The sequence below is a fragment of the Bubalus kerabau genome, chromosome 3 (genome assembly GCF_029407905.1).
Source record: "Bubalus kerabau isolate K-KA32 ecotype Philippines breed swamp buffalo chromosome 3, PCC_UOA_SB_1v2, whole genome shotgun sequence".
In the NCBI taxonomy this organism is placed as follows: domain Eukaryota; kingdom Metazoa; phylum Chordata; class Mammalia; order Artiodactyla; family Bovidae; genus Bubalus; species Bubalus kerabau.
The window spans coordinates 118830814-118851942 of record NC_073626.1 but is presented as its reverse complement, the minus strand read 5'-3'; the positions used below and the strand labels follow the sequence as shown (position 1 = coordinate 118851942).

Sequence of the window (21129 nt, the reverse complement as noted above, 5' to 3'; positions counted from 1 at the left end):
GTAATGGGGCTGAATGCCATGATCTTAGTCGTTTTTTAATATTTATAATCTTAAGCTGACTCTTTCACTCTCCTCCTTCACCCTCATCAAGAAGTTCTTTAGTTCCTCTTCCTTTTCTTCTATTAGAGTGGTATCATCCGCATATCTGAGGATGTTTGATGTTTCTCCTGCCTATCTTAATTCCAACTTGTAACTCATCCAGCCCAGCATTTCTCATGATGTGCTCAGCATATCAGAGAAGGCAATGGCACCCCACTCCAGTACTCTTGCCTGGAAAATCCCATGGATGGAGGAGCCTGGTAGGCTGCAGTCCATGGGGTTGCGAATAGTCGGATACGACTGAGCGACTTCACTTTCACTTTTCACTTTCATGCATTGGAGAAGGAAATGGCAACCCACTCCAGTGTTCTTGCCTGGAGAATCCCAGGGACGGGGGCGCCTGGTGGGCTGCCGTCTATGGGGTCACACAGAGTCGGACACGACTGAAGTGACGCAGCAGCAGCAGCAGCTCAGCATATAGGTTAAACAGGGTGACAGCAGACAGCCCTGTTGTACTCCTTTCTCAATTGAACCAGTCAGTTGTTCCATACAGGCTTCTAACTGTTGCTTCTTGACCCACATATAGATTTCTCAGGAGACAGGTAAGATGGTCTGCTATTCCCATCTCTCTAAGAGCTTTCCACAGTTAGTCATGATCCAACAGTTAAAGGCTTTAGCATAGTTGATGGAACAGAGATAGATGTTTTTCTGAAATTCCCTTGCTTTCTCTATAATCCAATGAATGTTGGCATTTTGATGTCTAGTTCCTTTTCTAAACCCAGCTTAAACATCTGGAAATTCTTGGTTCACATAATGCTGAAGCCTAGCATGCACGATTTTAAGCATGACCTTACTACCAAGGGAGATGAGTGCAATTGTCCAGTCGTTAGCACATTCTTTAGTACTACCCTTCTTGGGAATTGGGATGAGGATTGACCTTTTCCAGCCCTGTGGCCACTGCTGGGTCTTCCAGATTTGCAGACATAATGAATGCAAAAGCTATTGGGATGTTGGTAATTCTTCTCTGCTCTTCCCCAGTAGATTGGACACCTTTAGACCTGGGGGACTCATCTTTTGGTGTCATATCTTTTTGGCCTTTTATACAATTCATGAGGTTCTTATGGCAAGTATAATAGGGTGATTTGCCATTCCCTCTTCTAGTGGATCACTTTTTGTCAGAACTCTCTGCTATGACCCATCCATCTTGGGTGACCTTGCACAGCATGGCTCGTAGCTTCATTGATTTACTCAAGTCCCTTCACCATGACAAGGCAGTGATCCATGAAGGGGCTATTAGACTTAGTTGACCAAAAATTGAATTTTCATTGTATTTCAAAAGCTTTTTGGAATCCGTCCAGAAATTATATAATTTCCCCCCTCCAATTTATCCTAAAATAAAGCCTGCTTTAGCATAAAGCACATTTATTTCTTAATTGTTCTTGGATGTTAATATTCAAAGTTCCAGAAGGGGAATGAAGTGGCTGAGTTCTCTGTGATAAGACCTAAGAGTTATGTGATATTGGGGTAATTGGCTGTAAAATACCTACAGTTTCTGCTACTAAAACATTAGCATCATTTCTTTTAGGTAAAAATAAATAACTTAATAAATAAGCTTCTGTTGATTCAGAGCTTTTGGAAATTGTGAGTTTTACATTAGCAATATGATTAAAAGCATGGGATTTAGTGGCAAAGTTTGGGCTGTGATCCCTTTTACCTGTGCAGCTATAGGACAGTTGTGTCAAGCATCTAGTACTGTCATTACCTGTGAAGTGGGAGTGAATCCTTTCAGGATTGTTTAAAGGATCCAGTGAGTAACCCAGTGCTGCTGCTGCTGCTGCTGCTAAGTCGCTTCAGTTGTGTCCGACTCTGTGCGACCCCATAGACGGCAGCCCACCAGGCTCCCCCGTCCCTGGGATTCTCCAGGCAAGAACACTGGAGTGGGTTGCCATTTCCTTCTCCAATGCATGAAAGTGAAAAGTGAAAGTGAAGTCGCTCAGTCGTGTCCGACTCTTAGCGACCCCATGGACTGCAGCCCACCAGGCTTCTCCATCCATGGGATTTTCCAGGCAAGAGTAATGGAGTGGGGTGCCATTGCCTTCTCCTAACCCAGTGCTACCCCTCACTAAATGTTTTTATTGCCTTTGTTTGTAAAAGGAACAGCACTAATGAGTTTGGAACTGGCTTTATTTCCAGTCCTAAAAAGTTTCCCACTATAGGCACTGTTTCCTTTCAGTTGACATGGATTCATTCTGTTTCTTCCAAGACTTTGAGAAGGAAAGTGTGGTGGCTGGGACATAGTCAACTTCACCAGTTCATGTTTCTATGTGGATCAGAAACATCATCTTTAGAAAATGAAAGCATTTTCATAGAAAGTGAACTCACATGTTTCACAACACTAACTGGCCATGGTGCAGATAATCTGCCTATTTCATTGGGTACAACCTAATCATTGAGACTTTGAACCATGTCCCATGCCAGGTATTAGAACCAAATGCAGTGGTGGTTATCCAAATTCAGCTTTGTAATTATTGCTACTGATCAGGCATGTTGAAAATTAGGGGCAAAACTGATTTCTCCTTTCACGTAGTATAAAGAATTTTTTTAAAACCCAACAATCGTAATGGTTGGGAAAGCCTCGGAGGCAGAGCAGTTTTTATGAAGACTCACGGAGTATCTTAGTTTTGTAGTGACTTTCTCTCTGTGGGTTTCATTTTGTTAATTCACCTTGATTTAAACAGAGACAAGGAGACAAGAGAAAGAAAAGCCAGTTGGCAGGAAACCTCTAAATCCTCTATTAGGTATTTGTTTCCATTTGACACAATACTCAGTTGGAAGTCTTCATAGTGTTATCAGGATGTTTTTTTTAAGGGAAGAAAGATCTTGGTTAAATTTGGAAAAACACTGAATAGGTCCAGGGGTTCCAGAAGCTTTGTGATGGCTTTTCAAGGCCTTACAAATATTTTAAAATATTACTTGGGAACTAAAACACACCCTTTGGCTGATGACCTTATTATCTTTACTGATACCCCTTTACTTTTATCTCTCTCTATTGCTCTCTGTATCAAGGTGCAAGAACCTAGAATTAAATGTCTGAGGCAGACACTTACGCCTCAGCCCTCAGGACCTGACTCCCAGGACTCATAGCAAAATGTGTGTTGTTTTTTTTTTTTTTGTAAATTAAGTATAGTTGGTTCATAATATATCAGTTTCAGATGTATAGCACTGTGATTCAGTATTTTTGCAGATTATATTCTATTATAAATTATTATAAGATAATGGCTATAATTCCCTAGGCCATACAATATATCCTTGTTGCCTATCTAGTTTGTGTATAATAGTTTGTGTCTGTTAATCCTATATCCCTCATTTGTCCTTCTTCTCTGTGGTAATCATGTTTGTTTTCTATATCTTAATCTGTTTCTGTTTTGCATATGTGTTCATTTGTATTATCTTTCAGATTCCATGTATAGTGATATACAGTATTTTGTCTTTCTCTCATTTCACGAAGCATAATATTCTCTAGATTTCATCCACTTTGCTGCAAATGGCAGAATTTTTATTTTAATAGCTAAATAGTATTCTGTCTGGGCTTCCCTTGTGGCTCAGCTGGCAAAGAATCCACCTGCAATGCAGGAGACCTGGGTTCAATCCCCAAGTTGGGAAGATCCCCTGGAGAAGGGAAAGGCTACCCAATCCAGTATTCTGGCCTGGACAGTTCCATGGACTGTATAGTCCATGGGGTCACAAAGAGTCAGACTCAACTGAGTGACTTTCTCACACACACAGAATGTGTGTGTATGCCACATCTTTGTCAGTTGATGGACACTTAAGTTGCTTCTATGTCTTGACTGTAGTAAATAGCGGTGCTATGAATATTGGGGTGTATGTATGTTTTCAAATTAGTGTTTTCATTTTTTTCCAGAGATATAGCCAGGAGTGGACTTACTGGATCACTTGGTAGTCCCCTATTTTTAGTTTTTTGAGGAACTTCATACCGATTTCCATAGCAGCTGCACCAATTTGTATTCCTACCAACAGTGTACAAGGGTTCCCTTTTCTACACATCCTTCCAACATTTGTTATCTGTAGACTTTGTTGATAGCCGTTCTGACAGGTGTGAGGTGATATCTCATTGTTTGGATTTGCATTTCTGATGATTAGTGATGTTGATCCTCTTTTCATGTACCTATTAGCCATCTGTATGTCTTCTTTGGAAAAACGTCTAGTCAGGTCTTCTGCAGGGAAATGAAATTTGGATCACTAGGTAGTGAGGCCCATGGGCAAGAGAAATTGATTCCCCAACAAACTGGAGGGAGGCAATATTATTTTGAAAATAGCAAACAGCTTTCGAAGGTACCTTCTTCAGGGAAGGAGTTATCCTCATCAAGAAGCTTTTATTAAGTGACTAATGGAGTCTGATGCTCCCAGGGCCCTCTTCCTGTGGGAACAATTCATTTTCTTTAACTACTTATCCCAATAAGAATGTGTGTGGCCTGAACTTCAATTTACTGCAGGTATTTCAAAACACAAAAGGATTCCAACAGTTAACACAGATGATGGCACAGTGGTTAGGAGACAAATTGCTGAATGGCTCCGCCTGCTGGCTCTGGGAGTCCCCTGGCAAACAACTGAGCAGGTGATTAAATGACAGGTGTGGTGAGGACAGGGCCAGCTCTCTGTCCACAGGGCCTGTTATGCATTATCTGCAGGTGGTCATGCCTGAGTGAGTCAAAGTTACAGGTCATGGGCAGGGGGTAGGGAGTGGTGAGAGTGACTTCCTACAGTCACCTTTGAGAGCCTGTGCTGCTTGGGGGAGGGGGGACCTGCAACAAAGAGCCTATGCTGTAGATTGGAATAAAACCACATTCTTGCCTGAGCAGTAGACTTCAGTGTTAAAGATCCTAGTAAGCGAGGGGTTTTCAAGTCACAATTCTGAGGTGGAAGAAATTGCACAATGTAATTCTTAAGTGATTTAAAATTTGCCTTTCAGGTAGGTTTTGTTTCAGTTCTGCATGAAGCTGAGTCTCAGAGCTGCTCTTGGGAGCCACGGAGTCAGTCTTTGCTGGCTCCATTCTCCAGCTCCAGCTGGGTCTGGAGGAGGACCAAGTAGACCAAGTGGCAGGACCTGGCCAGCCCACCTTGGGACCTCACAGAGCCAATGGAATTATCAGCAGTGCTTAATGTCAAGTTAGCCAAGCATCTCGAGGCCTGGGAGCCCAGTTGGCTGGGACTCTCAGCAAGAGTGATACGGCTGGCTTGACAGTGCCTCCCTAGCGATACCCAGTTCTTACACTCTCTCTGACCTCCTTACTTAGAGTCGTATTTTCCCAACTGTGGGTTACGACCCAGTGGTGAGTTGTGAAGTTGATTGAGTGGTTTACAACAAACATTGCAAAAAAGTGAAATTGGTGAGATGGTTAGGATTCTTCACAAACATTACAGACTGTTTTCTGAATGCCAGGTGTTTGTTTACTGGGCAACAAGATAAAATATATCCCTTTTGTTCAGTTCAATCTCTCAGTCATGTCTGACTCTTAGCGACCCCATGGACTGCAGCCTACCAGGCTCCTCCATCCATGGGATTTTCCAGGCAAGAGTACTGGAGTGGGGTGCCATTGCCTTCTCCGGGACTTTTCTTCTAGCAATGACTTATTCCTCTAGAAGATGCCTACAATGTACACCCCTCAGAAAGAAGGGTTGCCAGTCCCACAAATTTGGGCCCATTTCACCTACCTTTAAAGGAAAGAGACTAGTGGAACACTAGTCAACCTGTCAGTTTAAGGTTAATGTCCTTCTGGTATCCTCTGAATTCAGAAGGGCTGAAGGTTTCTGAGCAAGAGAATGATGGAAACAGGGTTTGGGAACATCTCAGTTGTTACTGCTGTATAGACAGGATGAGTTGTTACAAACCACCCCAACACTTAGTGGCTAATTAAGTTGGGCCCATTTTTATTTTGCTGAGGAATTAGATGAGTAAAGAATCAGGACAGAGCACAGCAGTCATGGCTTGTCTCCATTCCTTAATGTCAACCTTGGGCAGGAAAACTTGACAGCTGGAGGTAACCTGACCTCTGGGGGTTGGAATCACCTGGAGGGTCTTCATTTAAATATCTGTTACCCAACCAGACTTGGTGAAGAAATGTACAATGTTTATTACAGGGCACCAAGCAAGGAGTCCAGGTCAGCTAGTGCTCAAAACACCAGATCTCCCAAGAGGGTTTCAGGAAAGCATTTTTAAAGCAAGGTGGAGGGATGGGGCACAGGGACTGCGATCAGCTCGAGCACAATTCTGATTGGTTGATGGTGAGGTAATGGGGTGGTGTCATAGGATTTGATATCATCCAGTAGATCTGGACTACATGCTCATGATGATCAAGTAGTTAATTTCTTCCAGTTGCTGGGGGTTTTAGCATCTGTAAAACAACCCAGGAAATGTGCATCAGATGCTATTTATTATCTAGGTGCTTTAGGAAGAAGTTAAAGCAGAGGATATGGGGGAGGAGTCTATCCCTGGAAGGCTCCATAGGGTCCTAGCTCTGCTCTGTTACACATCAAGCGAGTAATGTTCCCTGTCAGTGAAAGCTCAGCCAAAGCTGTTAACCAGAGCACTGCATGGCAAACAGACTGTCAGAAAGCATTTAGCTAATTGTTAGACAAAACAATGAAGAACATCACTGCTGAAGGCCTCCCCTTGTGCGAGCCACTGAATAGTCCCTACAAAGAGGAAGATTCTGAAGCAAGAGATGGTGTCGACTTTACTCCCTTCCAGAAAAGATCTACCCATGCAGGCAACAGTGGCACTCACGGGGAGGGGAAGGGAGCAGAAGTAAAATGGTTATGTTTCAAAATGGAAGGTAAAAGCGTTGGGGGACTTGGCCAGCTAATAAGTAAGGACATCTGGTTTTGAGAAACAGACAGGCTGTCATGCAAATGAGGCTTTCAGAGACAATTTGGTAGGAAATGGGATCCTATTACAAGATTACCAAACTGTGTTCACTCTCCCAGACTGGAATAATCCTCTTAATCTAGCTGCATTCATTTGGATAATCTGCAAAATCATGTTTGTCGACTTTTAACAATGGCAGAGACAATTCCCGGAGACTGTGATGTTGACAGAACTCTAAAGCTAGTCATTAACTTGAGCTGGCCAGAGTGGTGGCTGCTAATAGCTAGGAATGTCTTGGGTCCTGCTGTCAGGTAGAGTGGAGGGGAAGGGGAAGAAGGCCATTTGTAGACTCCCTGAGAGGACTGGACACAAAATACACCAGTATTTTTGCACTGTTTTGGTATCTTGACACATAGGGACCTCCTATGTAATTAAGTCAGTAATACTTCAGGGACTCTCTCAACCTTCCTGAGGTGTTACACCCCTCTCCCCAGCTACTTCTGTGCTCCCCTTGGGCCCTGGTAGAGGCATCACACTGCCTACTCCATCCCCAGTGAGGATCACTGGGCTGCCTCTCCCTTGGCCTTCCCCTAACCCCGCATTTCCTCCTTTTGATCTCCGTGGCCTTGGCCTGAAGAGGCTTGAAGCAGGATTTTGGTTCTGTAGTGAGATATTGTGGAAAGTAGTGAAACAAGTAAAGTATTTTTTAGGAGGAAAAGTGTAGAGGTGGATAGACACAGGGTGAACTCAGAGAATCACACCCTCGTGGAAGTTTGAATCACTTATACGGGGCATTTCCTCTGGGTTTCCTTTGGCTAATCATCTTGCTTTGCCTGGTTCTGAATTTATCTCAGGGTCCTCCCCTGTGTTCACATGTCAAGATGGATTCTAGAGAAGAGGCCTCTGGGCAGGTTGACAGCACTTACTATGAGATGATGCCACCTCCTTTTTGACCTTGGAGGAGCCTTTCCGTGCGTGTATAGTCAAGAAGGTCTCCTTAACTTCAAGAATGAGGAATATGTGGTCTCTTACTTGGGCAGGCTCAGCTTCTCCTTCCTGTGATTGTCTTCTCCTTGGAGTATCTGTCCACAGGAGACAAACTCCAGCTGCTCAGCCTGGAGCCCATCTAACTCCTGCCTCACTTTCTCCTCCAGGAGCTTTTTGGCTCTCCTATGGCCCCTGGAGAGAAGTCACCCCACTTGCAGGAGTCCCTGCGCCTCATGAATCAGCCCCTATGTGGCTAAGGCAGAGCTGGCAGACAAGGCCACAGAAATCAAAGCACAGGGATTTATTCCTTCCAGGCCTTCTGGTAATTGATGTGAGCTGCACTCACACAAACTTCCTAAAGTTGCTGATTTGCATCTAAGGACCTGGCGGGCTGTGCCAGCCTGCATCCCTGGGTACCACCACAAGTGCCCTCCGTGCTCCAGGGAGGGCCTTCTCCCCCTCCCCCTCTCCCTCTTCTCTTTCCTTCCCCGCTCCTGTGTAGAACACCAACTGATGGTCCTGGGGTAGGCTGTCAGGGGTCAGGGCACATAGAACAGTGGCTGGAGCAGGATGACAGGACATACGGGGCAAGTTTGGAGCCCTTTGCCAGGGTCCACAGAGGCCTGGATTTGACAGTGCATTTCAGGGCACGATCAAGCCACAACCTCTTTGTCCTGCTGAGTCCTACCAGGTGGGGGCTCCTGAGTTGTACTTACTTTAGTTGCTTTTATTTTAGGGTGGAGGGGGGGGCAGAAGAGCAAAATCTGGCTCCTCGGTGGGTTTTTTTTTCTTTTAACCACCGTCTCAGAGGGACCAATTCCACTGCGAATCTTCATTAACACACCCATGAGTGCTGTGTGATTCATAGCTGCTGCCGCTGGTGGGAAACCATAACCTCCACTGTGAGAGCAGATCAGCTCCAGTAAATGCATATGTTAATATCGCTGATGGAGCGTTGTATGTTCCTCTAAAAAAGACGGTAACATCAGTGCTGTCTGTGTCAATGCTTAAAAAAAAAAAAAAAATAGGGTAGAGATAACAACAAAAAAACAAAGCCTTTCATTTGCATCATTTATAGTCAGTATTTAATAGATGGGAGCAATTGGTTGGTCATTCCAGCCATGCTGCCCAGACCCCTGTGCCTTGCGTTATTCAGTGAGCTCCTCAGCAGAATCTTCTAGTGTGGAGGCAGACTAGGGCATCTGAGTTTGGAAGGGCATGCTGGCTTCCCAAAGGGGTGCTCTTGGCCTGTCATTTCCTCTTTAGGACAAACTTGATATGCCATCTACTGTCTGCCATGTTGGTGGCACTCCTGAGGATTTACCCAGTTGAGGCACCCTGTAGGGGCTCCCTGGAAGTTTTACATGGCATCAAACAATTCAGCAACTTTAGCCCCTGCCCTCTTGGATAGAGATCAATCAGTTTGTTTCCCCAGCAAAGCTACTGGAATTGGCCTGACAAGCATCACATTCCATATTTAACCTACAGGGTGATCACTTTCAAGCTTATTCTAGAGGAATTAATTCAGACCTCTGTTGCACGGTACACAGAATGCTGGGTCTTGGAATGAATGTGGTACCAACTGAAAGTGTAGATTTGTGATCACTATATGAGATTTCTTGATTCATTTCTTCTCCCTGGCTTAAGCTGACTTGAGGCAGTATTTCTATCTTCTTCAGGAAAAAGTGGTTAATTTAGTTCTTTAGACTTTAAGTTACTACCCATCAGAAGGACAGGACATATCTTTGGCATGATTAACTGGTTGCAGTGGAAAATGAGACTTTAAAATTTGGGCATCTTTCATCTGATTTTCTGATGTTTGCAGTGCTAAACAGCAATTCAGCTGAGTGAATTTAAAGATCTGATTGGCTTTGTTAGACTGTGAATCAGGCAGCATCTCTTTCAGCAACAGAGAGGAGCTTTGCTGAGCTGTAGAAAAGGAAAGGTTTTAAAGATAGAAAGGAGACTGAAAAAGGAAATTATTATCAAAGAATGCATTGTTTCAGGCAAGGTCACCCTAAGGGGAATGGAAGGGCCATCAGCAGATTGCCTCACTAGTGCTGACCAGGTAATTCCAGATTGACTGGTTAAAGGTTATATCCTGGAATGGGAAGTGAGACTTCAATTAGATTAGGTATTAAGTCTTAGTTTGCTGACATGGGGCTTAGCACAACTGACTCCATTTTGGCCCTATTTCTTTTTAACAGTTACCCCTTTTGATCAGACTCTCAGCTTAACCGAGAGATGTGACCAGAATTTAAGTCATTAGCAGCACTCTCAGCTACTACTCTGTGGTTTTGCAGCTTTTACTGATCCTCTGTGTGACATTCACAGATCATGAGGTTTTTTGCCGAGTCTCTGATATTCACAGGGTCATGACTTTGGGTCTATAATTTTTTTTAAGTCAGTCTTTCTCTTCGTTCTTTTACTGATGCTCCATTCTTAGGGAGGTCATTTGTTGCTGGTTAGTGGCTACGGAGGCACATTTAAAGCTTTTTGAGAGAACAGAATGCACCAAGGAGACCACTATTATTATTAGCAGGATAATTTCCAGTGTCTGCACTTTGGAGCCAAGGTCCCCAAGACCCATATCAAAATCAAGGAAGTCAAACAAAGACCCCGCAGAAGGGGTCACTTTTTAAGCCAAGGGGCTTGTTCAGTGATCTTATGCAGCTGAGTTTCGACTTCCCTAGAAGTGTTATCCAAGGTACAGTAAGTAGTGTTGGTCACAGCACAAATTCCTCCTTGCTCAGCGAAAAGGTCAGTTGTATTATCAAGAATAGCTTGGGCCAGAGAGTTGACGGATTTTTGTAGGGAGTTACTGCCTTAGCAGATTTCACAACACTTTCAAGAGTTAAGGGGAGACTCTTGATCATAGCCTTGTGTACATTAACTCCTACCTGGGGCTGTAGGACCTTGTTAGAAGAAGCAAATCAGAATTGTGAATGCTTCCTAGTAATTCATTTGAATCTGCAACTTAGGACTGGAAAGGTGATAGCCATAGAGGCCAGTTAAATCTTAAAGGTCTGTAGACCACACAGGCAGTTTTATTCTGATTACCCACCCTCCTTTGTGTCCCTTTTTTTGTGTGTAGTCGGAGAAGGCAATGGCACCCCACTCCAGTACTCTTACCTGGAAAATCCCATGGACGGAGGAGACTGGAAGGCTGCAGTCCATGGGGTGGCTAAAAGTCAGACACGACTGAGCGACTTCACTTTCACTTTTCACTTTCATGTATTGGAGAAGGAAATGGCAACCCACTCCAGTGTTCTTGCCTGGAGAATCCCAAGGACGGTGGAGCCTGGTGGGCTGCAGTCTATGGGGTCGCACAGAGTCGGACACGACTGAAGCAACTTAGTAGCAGCAGCAGTACTTAGATACAAAGTTCCTCAGGTTTGGGATTATTAACCAGAGATGGGACCAATCAGAGTTTTTGGGTGGCAGTTTGAAAGGCGACCCCCCGCCTTTTCCTTAGCAATTAAACTAAAAAAAAAAAAAAATTGTAAACCCAAATTTATAAAACTAAAAAATAATTATAGACCCAGTTTCCTGGGAGATAGGGATAATGCTATTATCTTTTTAGGCAGATGCCAGAGTAAAGGAAAGAGAAGAGGAAAGGGTTTCATAGTTAAAGTATGAAGTCTTCATCTGGTGTCTTGGGAGGGAAATTATCTGCCTCAATGTCAACTACTTTCCTTCCTGGTCAGGTTGGTTTGGAGGTCTCCAGCACCCACACAGGACCAGGTGTCAGGTGGAACCTTCTTCAGCTGTGATGTGTGTCCCTGAAGCTTTGCTGCCATCTGGGTAGTGAGGAGGACCTGAGATAGTCCCTTCCAAAGAAATTCAAGGGCAGTCTTTGCTCTTAGTGATTCCAAATCAAGAGAATGGGAGAAAATTGAAAACATGAATTTGGAGAGTTGTAGCCAGATAATTGAGGAAATTAGAAGAATTCAGGATTCAGTCTAGTTGACAGATATATAACAACACCTCAAAGGTAATTAACAGAATCAGAATCTACAAAAGTGCCAACATAATTTTTATCTCTATAATCATGCCCATTTTTCCAAGGATAATCACTGTAAAACTAATTTGTTTGCATGAAACTTGACTTGATTATTTACATACAAGCAGTAAGATTGACCATTTAGTGATTGACCAAGCAGTGATTGACCATTTGGGTCCTTTTAAAGTCTGTTTTTGAAGAATCTACCTGCCAGTGCAGAAGAAGTGGATTCACCTTGGTCAGGAAGATCCCCCAGAGAAGGAAATGGCAACCCACTCCAGTATTCTTGCCTGGGAAATCTCATGGACAGAGGAGTCTGGCAGACTGTAGTCCATGGGGTTGCAAAAGTGTTGAACATGACTTAGTGACTGAACAACAACAAAGACTGCTTTGCTGACACCTTGTAAACAAGGTACCAGGTCAGTTTATCTGAGGAGCTTTATTGGCTCCATAAAGTCAACCTTAGATCTTTAAAACTGTCTGATCACATCTGGGTATATGCATATCTTTCTCAAACTTGACAAGTCAGTCAAACCTTTAGTAATATAGCCAGTGTTTCCAATTGTGTCTTATTACAAGGAAAACAGATTCCTATTGAGCTTATGCACATAACTAACTATATTGTCATGAAAAGGACACTTAAAGAGTTTCTGAATTCTGGAGGTATCAGTAGGAAGAAAAAGTAAATGGTTCATCTTTGTTTACAAAGATAAACTTTGCACAAAGTATACTTTACCAATTGCTGTAAGGCCTAGATAGGTTTCTCTTGTAGCTCAGCTGGTAAAGAAAATGTGTGCAATGCAGGAGACCTGGGTATGATCCCTGGGTTGGGAAGATCCCCTGGAGAAGGGAAAGGCTATCCACTCCAGTATTCTGGCCTGGAGAATTCCATGGACTGTAAAATCCCTGGGGTTGCAAAGAGTCGGACGTGACTAAGCGACTTTCACTTTCACTAGATAGTCTGAGAAAGGTTTCTTTAAATCAAGGGGAAAAAAAAAAAAGCATTAAGGAACCAAGTACTGTTTTAAAGCGAAAGTCTAAAAATTATAATCATCCTCTTCAGTTTATTCAGTCTCATGTTATTTATTTTTGTTCTGCTCAAGTCTAGTTTCTCTGTTAGTTCTAGAAATTCTTAGTTGGTTCAGTTTTATGATCTTGAAGTTATTGGAACCCTGCACTTGTCCAAAGTCTTTTCCTTAAGTCTCCTTGAAGATGGGGTACATTTGCAGGAATGCTTTTCTAAAACCATCAAAGTAAAACAGTAACTATCTGAAAGTGACACGAGACTTTTTTTTTAATGTCCGTTGGTAAAAGAGCTGATGATGAGAGTCACTGTAATGGGAATTGACAAGATTATTTGCTTATTTCTATAACATAGATTTTAAGACAGAAACTAGAATTACAAGTGATAACATTATGCTTGTTATTGCTTAGTCACTAAATCCTGTCTGACTCTTTGTGACTCCATGGACTGTAATCCACCAGGCTCCTCTGTCCATGGGATTTCCCAGGCAAGAATACCGGAGTGGGTTGCCATTCCTTCTCCAAGGGATCTTCCTGACACAGGGATTTAACCTGTGTATCCTGCATTGGCAGGTGGATTCTTTACCACTGAACCACTAGGGAAGCCTCAATACTATACTAGGACATATCATATTTCTAGGAATTTCATACAATTTCTGAAACATTTATTAATAATGTATATAAACCAAATAAAAATTTTAAAGGTTTAGCATCACTTATTTGACAGCATTTCCTATGTAATTAATGTTTTAATATATTATCTTATTTGGAAATGATCTGGATATTCAATGAATTTAACTTAGCTCATTATTTACCTTCAGTTCAGTTCAGTTCAGTCTCTCAGTCATGTCCGACTCTTTGCGACCCCATGAATTGAAGCACGCCAGGCCTCCCTGTCCATCACCAACTCCTGGAGTTCACTCAGACTCACGTCCATCAAGTCAGTGATGCCATCCAGCCATCTCATCCTCTGTTGTCCCCTTCTCCTGCCCCCAATCCCTCCCAGCATCAGAGTCTTTTCCACTGAGTCAACTCTTTGCATGAGGTGGCCAAAGTACTGGAGTTTCAGCTTTAGCATCATTCCTTCCAAAGAAATCCCAGGGCTGATCTCCTTCAGAATGGACTGGTTGGATCTCCTTGCAGTCCAAGGGACTCTCAAGAGTCTTCTCCAACACCACAGTTCAAAAGCATCAATTCTTCAGCACTCAGCTTTCTTCACAGTCAACTCTCACATCCATACATGACCACTGGAAAAACCATAGCCTTGACTAGAAAGACTTTTGTTGGCAAAGTAATGTCTCTGACTTTTCATAAAGTCTGACACTGTTTCCACTGTTTCCCCATCTATTTCCCATGAAGTGATGGGACCAGATGCCATGATCTTCGTTTTCTTGAATGTTGAGCTTTAAGCCAACTTTTTCAATCTCCACTCTTACTTTCATCAAGAGGCTTTTGAGTTCCTCTTCACTTTCTGCCATAAGGGTGGTGTCATCTGCATATCTGAGGTTATTGATATTTCTCCCAGCAATCTTGATTCCAGCTTGTGCTTCTTCCAGCCCAGAGTTTCTCATGATGTACTCTGCGAACTTTAAGGTCGCGAGTTACCAGAAAGATTCAAGGAAATGATTTAAAAAGTACCCCTAAAAACTTTTTATCCTACTTACATCTGTTTATTTGTTCTTAACAATGACTATTCACAAAAATGTCTTCCCTGGTGGCTCAGGCGGTAACTGCAATACAGGAGACCCAGGTTCGATCCCTGGGTCGGGAAGATCCCCTGGAGAAGGAAATGGAAACACACTCCAGTACTCTTGCCTGGAAAATTCAATGGGTGGAGGAGCCTGGTAGGCTACAATCCATGAGGTAGCAAAGAGTTGGACACAACTGACCAACTTCACTCACAAAAATGTCACGGACATAAGATAATGTCAGTCTTTATCCTTAGTTATTTTCCTGGCTGACAAATTTTGTGATAGAGACAGCACGAACTTATTATAAAATAAAAGTATTATATTTCATGCCAGTAACCCTAAAGACATGCTTAAATTAAACCAACAAGATTGGAATTCATTTGGGTTAGTTTCTATTATATTTCTGATAATTTATATTAATATAAACACTTACTTTTCTTTAAGCCAATTTGAGTTCTTTCACAAATTAATTGTTTTGCATTAATATCTGAAGGTAGAAACATACCACGTATTTACATCATATAGATAGACGCACGTAAACATATAGACAGATGAAAACACTGATCTTAGAGCTTCTGTTTTACTAGTTTACAAAAGAATTTGAATCTAAGTGATTTTTCTGGTAGATGAAATAAATAAGTCTAAGTTACCTGCTTGGAAAGCTAAAGTAAAGTTTCAAATGATGCCCCACCCTCCACCCTTTTGTTTCCTGAGAAGAATCACTTCTCTGAAGTTGGTATATTAAAATTTACATCTCAGAGGCAGAAGGAAGAAACCCCAAAATCTTCCCCGTTAAGATAAATAGGGCAGGTTTCAGTTCAGTTCAGCCGCTCAGTCGTGTTGGCAAGTTGGCAGCACACCTGGCAGCATGCCAGGCTTCCCTGGCCCTCACTGTCCAGGGCAGATTTGGAAATTGGTAGAAAGGAATAGGTGAGCTTTGGTCAGGCCTCTAGAGCTACATTTGTAGTTATGCAAATACTTTAAGGACAGTTGCTTTTAATTCAGTGAGGAATTAGGTTGTAACTTAAATGATATCATAGGTTTTGTGTTCAGTCGCTCAGTTGTGTCTGACTCTTTGAGACCCTATGGATGGTAGCCCATCAGGTTCTTCTATCCGTGGAATTTTCCAGGTAAAAATACTGGAGCAGGTTGCCATTTCCTACTCCAAGGGATTTTCCTAACCCAGGGATTGAACCTGGATCTCTTGCATCTCTTGCATTGGCAGACGGATTCTTTACTGCTGTGCTATGGGAAGCCCCCAGGCTGTACTTGATCTTAGCCAAAAGGCTGAGAAGCGATCATAGGTTGATTCACCCCAAAATCTTTTGCAAGGTATTTAGAACCCCTTCCATTCACCCCCCTCCCCGCACCCCCGCCCAACACACTGGGTACTTACTTTACTTTTAGCTTAGAAGAGAAGGCCTAAAGAATTCCTTTCAGGCTCTGAATATCAGCTTCCATTTTGGCCAAATTTTAATTCATAAAATTTTATTAAATTATTTTAAATATTTACCAAGTTTTAGCCAGGACATACTGCCAATAAATATTTCTGACAGTATTAAGCAATCCTTGGATTTAGAAGGTATCCCCAAGGTGGGTGCAAAAGATATTTTTCTCTCTCTGGGGAACTGTAGAGAGAGATCCAGGAGAACTGACTCTGGTAAGGATTCTCACCCTTAGCCAACTTTTGCCTGTTTTCCCAGCAACCCATTTGTAGGCTACAAATGGGATTTAAAATAATTTAGTTTTTTTTGGCTGTTTAAGGGAATAATGCAGCAGTTTACCAGAAAATTACTCAGAGATCCTTCAACTCCAGAAAGAGTCTGATTGAGGGGACTCTTAGAGATAAGGGAGCATCAGTAAGGACATTAACTTGATACAGACTTGTTTATTGTCTTGAGGAATCTTCAAAGTAGAAAGATAATTCATACAGAGGGTTAGTAGAATGAATACTCAAGTAAAGGAATATAGATGGGAGCAGTGGGAATTAACATCAGCCCTGTAAGTCTTTCATTTTAGGTACTTCTCATAACTTTAATTTTTTAATTATTATTATTTTTTGTAATGAATCTTTCAAGGCAGGTATTTTGGAATTTCAAAGCCTTTTGGAGGCTTTTGCATATCAATTATAGTAGGTGTCCCTTGCATTTTTTTTTTTATAAAAATATGGAACGCTTCATGAATTTGCGTGTCATCCTTGCGCAGGGGCCATGCTAATCTTCTCTGTGTTGTTCCAACTTTAGTATATGTGCTGCCGAAGCGAGCACTCCCTTGCTTTTAAGTGCTCTTTTTAAATTGTTTTATCTAATTAGAAAACTACCTCACCGGGTAATTCCAAGATAATTGGTGAAAGGCCACATTCTTGGGGGAAGAGTTGGGTCGAGATTGCTGTTAGGTTAGGTATTTGGTCTTGCTTTGCTGACATGGGGCTTAGCACAAATGATTCCATTTGGGGTCTGTTATTTCTTTTTAATAGCAGCATTAAAGGATTGATCATGGCATCTGGTCCCATCACTTCATGGCAAATAGATGGGGAAACAGTGGAAACAGTGTCAGACTTTATTTTGGGGGGCTCCAAAATCACTGCAGATGGTGACTGCAGCCATGAAATTAAAAGACGCTTACTCCTTGGAAGGAAAGTTATGACCAACCTAGATAGCATATTCAAAAGCAGAGACATTACTTTGCCAACAAAGGTCCATCTAGTCAAGGCTATGGTTTTTCCAGTGGTCATGTATGGGTGTGAGAGTTGGACTGTGAAGAAAGCTGAGCGCCGAAGAATTGATGCTTTTGAACTGTGGTGTTGGAGAAGACTCTTGAGAGTCCCTTGGACTGCAAGGAGATCCAACCAGTCCATTCTAAAGGAGATCAGTCCTGGGTGTTCTTTGGAAGGACTAATGCTAAAGCTGAAACTCCAGTACTTTGGCCACCTCATGCGAAGTGTTGACTCATTGGAAAAGACTCTGATGCTGGGAGGGATTGGGAGCAGGAGGAGAAGGGGACGACAGAGGATGAGATGGCTGGATGACATTACTGACTCAATGGACCTGAGTTTGAGTGAACTCCAGGAGTTGGTGATGGACAGGGAGGCCTGGCGTGCTGCAGTTCATGGGGTCGCAAAGAGTCGGACACGACTGAGTGACTGAACTGAACTGAACTGAAAGGATTGAAGATGTGTTCCTATGGTTAAAAGTTTTAAAATCCTCTAGTGGAAACTGTGTTTTGGTTCAGAAGGGATTAGGACAGTCCCAGGAGATTGTAATCCAGCTTGATCACTGTGGCATCTCACCAGCTGTGTACCTGCTGAAAATGGAAGCTGTCACATGTTTCAGTGAAGCTGTGCTATCTTAAAGAAAGAAAAAAGTGTCCAGTGTCTCCAGACACATAAAAGCATAGAAAACAAGGTTCTGTAGCACATTAGGAGATCTGTGGCTATTTGGCCCTTTCTTCAGTTATTTGTAGCTAACTCTCTGTCATAATTGACCAAGTACCAAGACACCATCCCAAAATACCTGCTTCTTGTAGTTGGGGCCAGTGTCCTTCATAAAAATATGCATTTGTGTGTGTGTGTGTGTGTGTGTGTGTGTTATTTGGCCTTAAACTATAGTAAAATACTTGGGAAAATGGAAGCATCTTTGCTTTCCTGTCTGGGTTAGTCTTTAGCAAATATTAGAATAAGTTATTTTCCCCTGGCTATGTATATTCTGCTGATGGAAAATAGAGGGCAGGTTACTGTGAGCATAAAGAGATGTGACAGGCATAAAACCAGCCTTCTGAGGGTTCCTGTGTTTCATGCTGATGCCAAGGTCTTTTGCCCAGGTCTTTAATTTGAGCATAGCTCATAAAGTATGGGGTCTTGGCATACTGCTATAGGTCTCAAGGTTTTGCCTAAGAATGTAGATCTGGTGGCTGGAACAGCAGGGAGATGGGCAAGAAGTGGGGAGTTGGAGTGGTTGTGATGAGGAATAGGGAGATTCTTTTAAGGCAGGGAGTGGATAGTAATCTTGGAATCAAAGACTTTTGGGAACTGGCCTGGCTTCTGTCTGAACCCCTTTTAATATGGGAGTTTTTCTTTCTCTCATATATTTTCCCTTATCAGTAGGCAGTGAGAGCTCTGTACCCTTAACTGGGAAGGAATAACGGGGAAAAAAAAAAAAAAAAAGACTTTCTCTGCTCACAGTACTCCTGACACCACACACTTCCCTAGTTCTCTGTGGACACCAACGGAGTGACCTGCAACTCAATTCAGTTCTGATGCTACTCAGACTTAGTGCAAAGCCCTCAGGCTAAAGGCTTAGTCCTGCAAGACTGTCCCCCACTTCAGACACTAGTCATAAGTGGTGTGTTTGTTCCCAGATTATTCTCACTTCTGCCCAGTTTGGTTACCAACCAGGGGTTCCCATGACCCCTCCTCAAGTTAGATTATTTACTGTAACAGTTCATAGAGCTCAGGAAAATACTTTGCTTACATTTTTCAGTTTGTTGTAAAGGATGTTATCAAAGATACAAATGAACAGCCAGATGAAGAGGTACACAGGACAAGGTCTGGAAGGGTCCTGAGTTAAGAAGTTGCTGTCCCAGTGGAGTTGGGATATACCTGCCTTCCAGCACCAGAGTGTGCTCACCAATCTAGAAGCTCTCAGATCCCTGTCACTGATGGTTTTTATGGAGGTTCCATGACACAGACATGGTTGAGTAAAGCATTGGCCATTGGCGATTAACTCCATCTTCATGTACTTTAACCTTCCTAGAGGTCAGAGGTGGGGAGGTGGCTGAAAGGTTCCACCTTCTGATCATGTGACTGGTTCCTCTGGCTACCAGCCTTTATCCTCAAAGAGCTAGCTCATTAGCATAAACTCTGATATAGTTGAAAGGAGCTTATTAGGGGGGAAAAAAGACACTCTGCTCACCCATACACCCAGGAAATTCCAAGAGCTCTGTGCCAGTAACTGGGAATGAAGCCCAACAGATATTTTTTTAATCACGATATCACAGTGGCCAAGAATCTTATTTCAGCTACTAATGTTGTAGGATAAACTATCCTAAAATGTACTGGCTTAAGCTAATGACTGGTTTATTATGCTCATGGTTTCTGTGTGTCAGTTGGGACAGGGCACAGTGGGAATGCCTGTCTCTGCTCCATGATATCTAGGACCTCAGCTAGGAATGTGGAGGCTGGGGGCTAACTTGATGGCTGGGGACAGAAATTGTCTGGAAGCGCCTATGCTTGCTTGTCTGGGGCCTGGGCTTATGGGATGCCCAGAATGGAAGGACTGAGATTACTTGTTATTTGGCTTCCTCACAGCATGGCGGCATCTGGGGAGTTGGACTTAATTAAGTCTTCTTACATTAGGGTTCGGGGTCCATGCTGCAATGTTGCAGTGAATAAGGCAAAAGTTGCTGGTAGTCCACGCAGCCATGGACGTTCTACAGTGCCACAGCTGCTATACACTATTGGGAAAGCAAACCCACCCATCGGAGAAGATTGGATTCCACCTCTTAATGGGGGTTTTCAGCTTTAATGCATATCTTCTGAAGACTCACGCCTTCATTTTCTCTTTCTGTGTGGATATTTAAATCCAAGTCCCAGGGTTACCAAGACAGATATCTCAAGAGGCCTGTCAGCATCATCAGACAGACCTACTACTCAGTCTGTCTTCATTTTCAGCCCCTGGAGAGTCCCTAACTTTCTTGCAAGTTCAGTTATATATTCGAATGCTCTTACTTTTTACTCAGAGATGTTAGGAATTTAGTGGTAGAAGATTTTAGGGTTTGGGTCCAAATTTGAGTCCAAATTACTGCTGGAAACAGATGTAAGATTGTTCTGTTTTTCTGAGCTTCAGATAAGAAGTTCAAAAGCATACTTCAATTCAGCAAGCATTTACTGGTCACTTACTGTGGGGGCATGACAACATCACACTGAAGAAGAGCGTGTGGGCTGGGCGATATTGTTGCAGCAGCTTTTAGAAAATATAATCAGCCACAGATGGGGTGATAGAGGAATCGAGCGATCAAGATCCCAAGGGCAACCCTTGGGATATTCTTGCTTCTGCCTCAACTTAGAACAGCTCTGACTTGGAATCTGTGTAATGATGAAGCAACTGATTAGTCAAGTTAATTAAATTTTTAAAAAAATTAATCAGATGAGTCATTTGGGGTGGTGGTGATGATGGTGTTTTAGTCGCAAAGTCTTATCTGACTCTTATAACCCCATGGATTATAACCCTCCAGGCTCCTCTGTCCATGGGATTTTCCAGGCAAGAATACTGGAGTGGGTTGCCATTTCCTTCTCCAGGGGATCTTCCCAACTCAGGGACTGAACCCAAGTCTCAGTCTCCGGCACTGCAGACAGATACTTTCCTGCTGAGCCACCAGGGAAGCCCTATTACTTGGGGTGGTGTTAGCCAAAGACAAGTTGACTGACCAAGAGCTTGCTTTGACTTTGCTGTTAGATAGGTCCACGTGGAGACTCAGGGGGTGCAAGTGTGCTACAAAAGCTT

General features: G+C 42.8%; 1 protein-coding gene and 1 non-coding gene across 11 annotated transcripts in view; one reads left to right on the top strand and one right to left on the bottom strand.

The window, feature by feature from the left end:
- The window catches only part of GPR39 (G protein-coupled receptor 39), a 205859-nt gene that overhangs the window by 176839 nt on the left and 7891 nt on the right, over nt 1-21129 (top strand). The gene's annotated exons all lie outside the window — the stretch shown is intronic.
- On the bottom strand, nt 16790-16896 carry LOC129648153 (U6 spliceosomal RNA). The gene has a single exon (XR_008712735.1). It is a non-coding gene; the product is annotated as a U6 spliceosomal RNA (small nuclear RNA).